General features: G+C 36.3%; 1 non-coding gene across 1 annotated transcript; it reads right to left on the bottom strand.

Annotated features, from left to right (window-relative positions):
* Nucleotides 1-255: 255 nt before the first annotated feature.
* Nucleotides 256-362, bottom strand: LOC133042947 (U6 spliceosomal RNA). The gene has a single exon (XR_009689641.1). It is a non-coding gene; the product is annotated as a U6 spliceosomal RNA (small nuclear RNA).
* Between the last annotated feature and the right edge of the window lie 10325 nt (nucleotides 363-10687).

Here is a 10687-nt window from a genome sequence, read left to right as displayed (position 1 = left end):
TTTCCACCATTTTATCTTCTACCTCACTTATCCTATCTTCTGCCTCCGTTATTCTACTCTTGGTTCCCTCCAAAGTGTTTTTGATCTCATTCATTGCATTATTCATTTTTAATTGACTCTTTTTTATTTCTTCTAGGTCTTTATTAAACATTTCTTGTATCTTTTCAATCTTTGTTTCCGGGCTATTTATCTGTAACTCCATTTTGTTTTCAAGATTTTGGATCATTTTTATTATCATTATTCTAAATTCTTTTTAAAAATATGGAACGCTTCATGAATTTGCGTGTCATCCTTGCGCAGGGGCCATGCTAATCTTCTCTATATCATTCCAATTTTAGTATATGTGCTGCCGAAGCGAGCACTCCAATTTATTTTTATTTTAAATTTTTACTTTATATTGGAGTATAGTTGATTAAATAACATTGTGTTAGTTTCAGGTGTATAGCAAAGTGATTTGGTTATACATATGCAAGTATCTATTCTTTTTCAAATTCTTTTCCCATTTAAGGTAAAACTCTCATGTTTTAGAGAGAAAAGTATGTTTTGCAATTCCTTGGTCCTGTTTGTTATCCATGGAAAATGTATCTACCACCTGCCTTTACTATACCTTATATTTCTACATTACTTCCCAATTTTTATCTAACAATAACAGCAATATTCCAGGTGTATGTTATGCCAGGTGTATGCTAAGACTTTACATTCACAATATTACTTAATTTATTTTAATGATCACCTTATTTTGCAGATTGTGGAAACTGAGGCATAAAAAGGTAATAAAACTTGCCTTTGGCCATATAATTAGTAAACCTATGGAGCTGAGAACCTCAGAAGACCAAAATTTATTTTCTTCCAAATGTTTAAACTTGAATAAAAAACATACTACAAAGAAAACATATAGTGTGATCCCACATATTTTAAGAAAGTAAACCCTATGATAATAATGCAGTTTGGATGTATATATACCAAAGGGTTAGTTGCAGTTATCTTGATGGATAGGACCATAAATGATTTTCTTTTCCTTTTTGAGAATTATCTATGTTTTCTGTAAGAAGCAAGCATTAATTTTATAATTTAAAAAATGTTATTTTCTGTATTAATGTGGAAGTAGGAAAGCCCAGTAGGGCAATTGTGTTTGATTTTGAGTGTCTAAAACCACAGGCTAGAATAGAGGTTTTTAGCTGGGGTATGCCAAGGGGTATAAATGCTCACAAATCTCCATGTCCTCCCTCCCACCTTTTACACACACACACACACACACACACACACACACACACACACCTCTGTATAACTGTAGCTGTCCTACAGTGTTACATGTTATTATGTATGGGGCTGAACATTTTGAAATTTCTGATATTCAAACATTTCTCACTTACAAAAACTACAACTTCATATGATCCAATACAACTGAAAGAGCAAGAATCTGTGCCCAGTGGGGATAGAGTTGAGTCAAAAAATTATTTAAAAAGTAACATACATACTATATTTAAAAGACATTTAAGGACTAGTTTCTTCTGCATCAAGGCCATCATGCATCTATACTTGATGCATGTGTTTAATAGCATATATATTTAAGACTTGCCTTGCCCCTGGGCAATAAAAAGTTAGCCAAAGTATACTTTGCTTTTTCTTATACCAAATGTCTGAGAAGAAACTAGATACATCATTAGACAATGTATATAGCTTTCTAGATGTGATATAGTCAACTTAATATCATGTGTAGTAAACAGGATGTAAATTACGGAGAAAATGTTTTTTCTACTTGACTTGGAATAAATTATGTGAGCAATTTCCTTCAAAAAAAAAACAGACATAAATTGTAAGTTTGGGATTGACATATATACACTACTTTATATGTAAAGTATATATAAAATAGTTAACTAATAAAGACCTACTGTATAGCATAGGAAACTCTACTTGTTACTCTGTAATGGCCTAGATGGGAAAAGAATCTTAAAAAGATTAGATATATGTATATGCATAACTGATTCTCTTTGCTGTACACTGAAACTAACACAACATTGTATATCAGCTAGACTCCAATAAATTTTTAAAGTAAAATAAAAAATAACAGTAATGCAATGTTGCAAAGCAATTATCCTCGAATTTAAAATAAATAAATTTTAAAAATAGCGATAACAACAAAATGCTACTATGGTTGCTACTACTACTACTAATAAACAGCAGTGTGTAACTAAGAGCATAAACATATCTTATATATGTTCATTCATTTAACCATCATATAAGTTAGTACTATTATTTATCCTTACTTTCAGATGAAGAAACCAAGTCATGAAGAAGTTAAGTAACTTGTCCATACATATACATCTAGAAAGGGAAGAGCAGATATCTGAACCCAAAGAGTCAGGCTTCAGAGTCTTGTACTCTTAACCACTATGCTACATATATTATAAATCATAGTCTATTGTTATGTACAAGTGAAGCGAAAGTCACTCAGTCCTGTCTGACTCTTTGCAAGCCCATGGACTATAGTCTCCATGGAATTCTCCAGGCCAGAATACTAGAGTGGGTAGCCTTTCCCTTCTCCAGCGGATCTTCCCAGCCCAGGGATTGAACCAGGGTCTCCTGCATTGCAGGCAGATTCTTCACCAACTGAGCTATGAGGGAAGCACTCATTAAAGTTATACAAAGTTATACACTCATTAAAGTTATACAAAGCACTCATTAAATTTAAGGATTTTTGTGTGCTTATTTTATTATTTATTTATTTGGCTACGTGGGGTCCTAGTGGCCGCACACAAGATCTTTGCTGTGTTACATTGGCACTCGGGCTCAGGAGTTGTGGTGCATGGAACTGGCTGCTCTACAGCATATGGGATCTTAGTTCCCCAACCAGGAATCAAACCTGTGCCCCTTGCAATGCAAGGCAGATTCTTAACCACTGGACCACCAGGGAAGTTTGTGTGTACTTATTTTTAAAATCAAAACGAGAAATAGTCTAGCTTATATTTTTTGGCTAGCAATCTAGAGTTTCTCTTCTGTTATATAATAGCTTAAAAGCCAGTCACAGGGGAAAAAAGCCATTCACGGTCATCATTTGCTCAAATAATACACATGAAAGTAGTTAAAAGCTCTTTACAAATGTAAACTATTATTATTGTAAAACTGTTTATATTTACAAGCCTCAAAGGACTTTACTGCCACTTAGCCTCATTACCACCCTATGAATTCAAAGATTGCGCTGACCAGAAAACATTTTTGCAGTTATTGCCACTTGCTATATATCTTTCATTTTTACTTGCCCCTATACAATAAGATGGAGAAGGAAATGGCAACCCATTCCAGTACTCTTGTCTGGAGAATCCCACGGGCAGAGGAGCCTGGCAGGCTACAGACTGGTCGCAAAGTGTCGGACATGACTGAAGCAACTTACTTAGCATACAATAAGAGGGCTTCCCCTGTGGCTCAGCGGTAAAGAATCTACCCACAATGCAGGAGATGGCAGAAGACGTGGGTTCAATCCCTAGGTCTGTAAGATCCCCTCGAGGAGGGCATGGCAACTCACTCCACTATTCTTGCCTGGAGAACCCCATGGACAGAGGAGCCTGGTGTGCTATAACCCACAGGGTCACAAAGAATTGAACAGTACAAGCAACTGAGCACACATGCACACAAGAATACAGTAAGAAAGTTTTAGGCATACTCATCCCTCAGTAAAAGTTTTAGTTAAATTATGTATATAAGAGTTCCTTATGAGAGCATTCAAAAGCTAATCTTTGCATAGTACTGTGCCAGAAAGTGTTCTAAACAATATATATATAAATTAATACTAGTCCTATGAGTAAGTACTATCACACCACGACTCCTCCATTTTATAAATAGTAAACTGAAACAAAGTGGGGTCAGTGAGTTCCCCAGGATCACATAGCTAATAAATAGTGAAGCTAGAATGTAAAAGCAGGTAACCTGGCCTACAGGTCAGAGCTCATATGCTCCCACTTATCACTCTAGTATGTGTAGTTCTTAAATTCTAAGGCCCTGGAATTAGAAGCAATATGTTTCTGAGAGAATAGAGAAGATCTAAATAAATGAAGAGATATGCCTTGTTCATAGGTCCAGAAGTCCAATTTTGTTAAGATGTCAATTCTTCTCAATTGACCTGTAAACTGAACACAATCCCAATCAAAATCTCAGCAAGACTTTCATGTAGAAATTGAAAAGCTAATTCTTAATTGTGTATAAAAATGTGAAAGATCTGTAATATCCAAACAATTCTGAAAAAAGTGATAACAAAGTTGAAGAACCTATACTCCTTGATTTCAAGAATTAATATGAATCTATAGTAATCAAAACAGGCATGGTATTGGTATAAAGACAAGACAGATCAATGGAAAAGAGTAAAAATCCAGAATTAAACCCACATATGTACAGACAACTGATTTTTGACAAACATGCAAAGGGAAAGTACTGGAGAAAGGCAGCCTTTCCAACAAATTGTAATAAAATGATTGCATATTGATATAGAAAAAATGTATTTGGATCCATACTTTACAGTGTATACAATAATTAACTCAAAATAGATCATAGACCTAAATTTAAAACCTAAAACTATAAAATTTCTCAAGGAAACATAGGAGAAAATCTGTGGATCTTGTATTAGAACAGAGATCAGAAAATTTTTCCCTATACAGGGCCAGAGAGCAAATATTTTAAGCACTGGACCAAGAAGAAAAAATGAGTATATTCTAGAGGTACTTACATAACAAGAAAGAAAAAAATTTCCACAAATTTAGTGGAACCAAATAACAAAGTGAAACTTATTTATAATAAAGGCCCACAATATTGACAAGAATATGAACAAAGGAATTCTTTGAGGAGGGCAATATTTCACTTAGTTGGAGGCCAAAGTTAGTATTTTCTAATATCAAAATTGATTACAGTGTAACATCAGGAAAACTGGCAGAGTAAATACCTCCAAAAGTTTGCTCCTCCATTAAAGCAGCAAAAAAAAAAAAAAAAAAAAAAAAATGGTAAAAATTGTCAAAATAAACTTTTTCATAACTCTGGAAATTAATCAAAGGCTGCAGTAATCCAGGAAACATTTAATCAAGAAAAACAGCTAAATCTCAGTGAAAAATTAAGATTTAATTTGTACAAGTCCCATACCCAGAAAAGCAGCAGTCTTGAAAAAATTCACAGCTCACATGCCCAGTGAGAGCAGAACAGATTTCATTCCCAAAGAATTATTATTTGACCTGTCTGATAACTCTCCATTCAAAATGTTTGCATTTATATTTGACCCTTAAACATGGGTTTGAACTGCGCAGATCCACTTCTCAGTTCAGTTCAGTCGCTCAGTTGTGTCCAACTCTTTGTGATCCCATGAACTGCAGAACGCCAGGCCTCCCTGTCCATCACCAACTCCCGGAATCCACCCAAACCCATGTCCATTGAGTCGGTGATGCCATCCAACCATCTCATCCTCCATTGTCCCCTTCTCCTCCTGCCCTCAATCTCTCCTAGCATGGGGTCTTTTCCAATGAGTCAGCTGTTCTCATCAGGTGGCCAACGTATTGGAGTTTCAGCTTCAGCATCAGTCCCTCCAGTGAATACCCAGGCCTGATCTCCTTTAGGATGGACTGGTTGAATCTCCTTGCAGTCCAAGGGACTCTCAAGAGTCTTCTCCAACACCACAGTTCAAAAGCATCAATTCTTCTGTGCTCAGCTTTCTTCACAGTCCAATTCTCACATCCATACATAACCACTGGAAAAACCATAGCCTTGACTAGGCGGACCTTTGTTGGCAACGTAATGCTTTTTAACATGCTGTCTAGGTTGGTCATAACTTTCCTTCCAAGGAGCAAGCGTCTTTTAATTTCATGGCTGCAAGCACCATCTGCAGTGATTTTGGAGCCCAGAAAAATAAAGTCAGCCACTGTTTCCACTGTTTCCCCATCTATTTGTCATGAAGTGATGGGACTGGATGCCATGATCTTAGTTTTCTGAATGTTGAGCTTTAAGCCAACTTTTTCACTCTCCTCTTTCACTTTCATCAAGAGGCTCTTCAGTTCTTCTTCACTTTTCTACATGGATATATTTCAATACATACACTACTCTCCCCATTCATTTGAATTCACAGATACAGAGGACTTACTATGGGAATTGAGCATCCCTAGATTTTGGTATCTGCAGCAGCTACTGGAAACAACCCCTGCAGAGACCAAAGGATGACTGCAATTAATCTCACTTGAACTGGTCCAGAACTAAACAGGATTATTTGTCAAATATTTAACATCTTACATGCCTGAGGCAATAAATGACAGGGCAAACAACAGACTAACCAAAAGCTTTAAAAGGAAAACCTGATGCTTGAGATGTCCATATGGGCTATAAAAAAGATCTGACATATTCCTGAGACTGCATAAGGCCATATGAGTACCCATGACTGTTCAGTTCAGTTGCTCAATCAAGTCCAACTCTTTGCGACCCCATGAACCACAGCAAGCCAGGCCTCCCTGTCCATCACAGTTATTTGGATTTTACTCAACTCATGTCCATCGAGTCAGTGATGCCATCCAACCATCTCATCCTCTGTCGTCCCCTTCTCCTCCTGCCCCCAATCTTTCCCAGCATCAGGGTCTTTTCTAATGAGTCAGCTTTTCACATGAGGTGGCCAAAATACTGGAGTTTCAGCTTCAGCATCAGTCCTTCCAATGAACACCCAGGACTGATCTCCTTTAGGATGGACTGGTTGGATCTCCTTGCAGTCCAAGGGGCTCTCAAGAGTCTTCTCCAACACCATACTTCAAAAGCATCAATTTTTCGGCGCTCAGCTTTCTTCACCGTCCAACTCTCACATCCATACATGACCACTGGAAAAACCATAGCCTTGACTAGACAGACCTTTGTCTGCTTTTTAATATGCTAAGTTGGTTGATTTTGGAGCCCAGAAAAATAAAGTCTGACACTGCTTCCACTGTTTCCCCATCTATTTCCCATGAAGTGATGGGTTGCCTGACCACAAAGCTAACCAGTGGAGACTTTAGTGGGCACACACACACAAAAAAGATACAAATTTATCAAAATTAGTTCTCAGAAAAGCTGCTAAACAAAAAATTGCTTCATCAAGTGGTAGTTATATCAAATCCTAAAGGTGGAGCAGAATCTAATTTTCAGAGTGTTACACTACATTATTTGACATGTCCAGTTTTCAACAAAAAATTACAAGACATGTAAATAATAAGAAAGAATTATACAAACTCAGGGTTAAGTTGTCAATATACACTGTCCCTGAGGAAGTTAGTACTGGACAAACTAGACAGACTTAATCAGTTATGCTGAAAATATTCAAGGAATATGGAGATCATGCCTAAAGAAATAAAATATTAAAATGATGTTTCATTGAATAGAGGCTTATCAATAAAAAAAATCCAAATAACAAGAAGCAATCAAATAGGGATTCTAAAGTTGAAATGTAAAATTGGTTTCATGAAAAGATAAACAATATTGACAGGTGTTTAAAAAAGGAAAAAAGAAGATTCAAATATTAAAACTATGAATGAAAGGGGAAACATTACTATTAACCATTCAAAACTATAAAGGATTATAAGAGAATATAATGAACAGTTGTAGGTCAATAAGTTGTAAAAAGTGAAAGATTTCATTAAAAGACACTACCAAAATTAATTTGAGAAGAAATTTTGGGGAGGGAGGAAAATTGGGAGACTGGGACTGAGGTATACACACTACTATGTATAAAAGAGGTAAACAAGGACCTATAGCACAGGGAACTATATTCAATATCTTGTAATTACCTGTAATGGAAAAGAATCTGAAAAAGAATAGATAGATGTGTGTATGTATAACTGAACCACTTTGTTGTACACCTAAAACTAACATAACATTGTAAATCAACTATACTTCAATTTAAAAAAAGAAGTAAATCTATTCATCTATAGTCAAATTGTTTTAGATGAGGATGTAAGAACATTCAATGAGGAAAACATAACTTTTTCAACAAATGGTGCTGAGACAGCTGCATATCCACATGCAGAAGAATGAATTCAGATCCATACTTCACACCATACACAAATATTAACTTAAAATTAATCAAAAAACCTAAACATAAGAGCTGAAACTATAAAACTCTAACATAGGTGTAAATCATCATGAGCTTGCATTAGGCATGTTTTTTCTCATACATAAAAACAAAAATAACATCAAAGAAAAAATTGTTACACTGACTCCATCAAAACATAAAACTTTTGTACATCAAAAGTGAAGATACAATACACAGAATGGGAGAAAATATTGCAAATTATATATCTGATTAGGACCTAATATCCAGGTTGTTCAAAGAACACTTATACCTCAACACAATTTAAAATGGGCAAAGAATTTCAATAGATATTTTTCCAAAGAAGATACACAAGTAGCCAACAAGTACTTGAAAAGATCATTAAGAATCACTGATCACTAGGGAAATGCAAATTAAAACCACCAGCTGCCACTCTCACTGGGATGACGTCCATAAAAAAAAAAAAAAAAAAAAAAAAAACGTTGGTGAGGATGTAGAGAAACTGGAGTCCTCATATCCTGTTAGTGGGATTGTAAAATGGCACAGCTACTGCTGAATCAGTTTAACATTTCCTAAAAATGTTAGACATAGAGTTATCATATGACCCAGTGTATTAATCCTCCAGGGGTTCCACAACAAATTAATATAAACTGAATGACTTAAAACCATAGAAATTTATTCTTTCACAGATCCTAAAGTTAGAAATCCAAAATCAGGCTGTGATTTCAGACCATGCTCTCTCTAAAGATTCTAGGGAAGATTCCCCCTTGCTGCTTCTAGCTTCCAGTGGTTATCAGTATCTTTAGCATTACTGGGCTTGTTGGTACATCACTCCAGTTTCTGTTTCTGACTTCCCTTTATGTATGTCTGTCTCTGTATGTCCTAATTCCCCTCTTCTTATTGTTGTTCAGTTGCTAAGTTGTGTCCAACTCTTTGCAACCCCATGGACTGCTGCACACCAGGTTTCCTTGTCTTTCACCATCTCCCAGGGTTTGCTCAAACTCATGTCCATCGAGTCAGTGATGCCATCCAACCATCTCATCCTCTGTCAACCTCTTCTTCTCTTGCCCTCAATCTTTCCCAGCATCAGGGTCTTTTCCAATGAGTCAGCTCTTCGCATCAGGTGGCCAAAGGTTTGGAGCTTCAGCTTCAGCATCAGTCCTTCCAATGAATATCCAGGGTGATTTCCTTTAGGAGTGACTGGTTTGATCTCCATTCTGTCCAAGGGACTCTCAAGAGTCTTCTCCAGCACTACAATTCCAAAGTGTTGATTCTTTGGCACTCCCCTTATAAGGACATCTATCATAGGATTAGAGTCCACCTTAACCCAACATCTTAATTTTATTAAATCTGCAAAAAAAACGTATTTCCAGATAAGGTCATCGCAAAGACACCAAAGGTTAGAACCACAACATGGCCTTTGTGAGGAGGGATACAATTCAACCCATGACAATCAGCAATTCCACAACTAGGTATATACTCAAGATAATTGAAAATATGTGTTCAAACAAAATTTTGTACATGAATGCTCATAGGAGCATTATTCACAATAGCAAAAACAGTAGAAACTTTCAATCAATTTCTACCAATTATTCAAATTTGTATCAGTTAGTAAGTGGATAAACAAATGTGGAGTATCCATATAAAGGAATTCACTATAAAAATGACAAGTACTGAAACTTGTTACAACTGGCTGAGCCTTGAAAACACATGCTAAGGGAAAGAAGCCAGACAAATGGCCAGATAAACAATTTCATTTATATTAAATGTTCAGAATAAGCAAATCCATAGAGAGAGGAAAGTAAATAGCAGCTAGAGGAAGGGGGAATTAGGGACTACTAGTGGGTATGGTTAGATAGCATCACCAACTCAATGGTCATGAACTTGCACAAACTCTGGGAGACATTGGAGGACAGAGGGGCCTGGTGTGTGCCACAGCCCATGGGGTCACAAAGAGTAGGACATGACTTAGCGACTGAACAAGAACAACAAAATGGGCATGGGCTTTTGGTGCTGATGTAAACTTTCTGAAACAGTAAATGTACAACCTTGTGAAAATACTAAAAACTACGGAAGTATACACTTTAAAATGATGAATTTTATGATACGTGAGTTCAATCTCAATATAAAAAATTAATGTAAAAAATAAATTGGAAAGGAACGTATTTTAATGCTAATCTATAATGATATTTTATTATACAGTCTTCCCTGGTAGCTCAGTGGTAAAGAATCCACCTACCATGCAGGCAGCACAAGAGGAAAGGGCTCGACCCCTGGGTTGGGAAGATCCCCTGGCACAGGAAATGGCAACACACTATAGTGTTCCTGCCTGGAGAATTCCATGGACAGAGGAGCCTGGTGGGTTCCATGGGGTTGCAAAAAGTTGGACACGACTGAGCTACTGAGCACACACAAGAGATTTTACACATTTTTATATTTGGAAATGTCTTTCACATAGATGGGTATTACCAGATACTGATAGCAATCCATAATCATATGATTTTAATTAAGAATATTCATCACTTGGGAGGCATTTACATAATTCTGCTAGATTCTTTTCTTTGTATTTTTCTTTCAGCATGTCATTACACTGCAGATTACTTCTAAGTGAAGGTTACTTGCACTAAATTAAATGGATTTTGAAATATGGAA

The sequence above is a fragment of the Dama dama genome, chromosome 21 (assembly GCF_033118175.1).
Source record: "Dama dama isolate Ldn47 chromosome 21, ASM3311817v1, whole genome shotgun sequence".
Taxonomy (NCBI): domain Eukaryota; kingdom Metazoa; phylum Chordata; class Mammalia; order Artiodactyla; family Cervidae; genus Dama; species Dama dama.
This window is presented reverse-complemented; position numbering and strand designations above follow the sequence as displayed.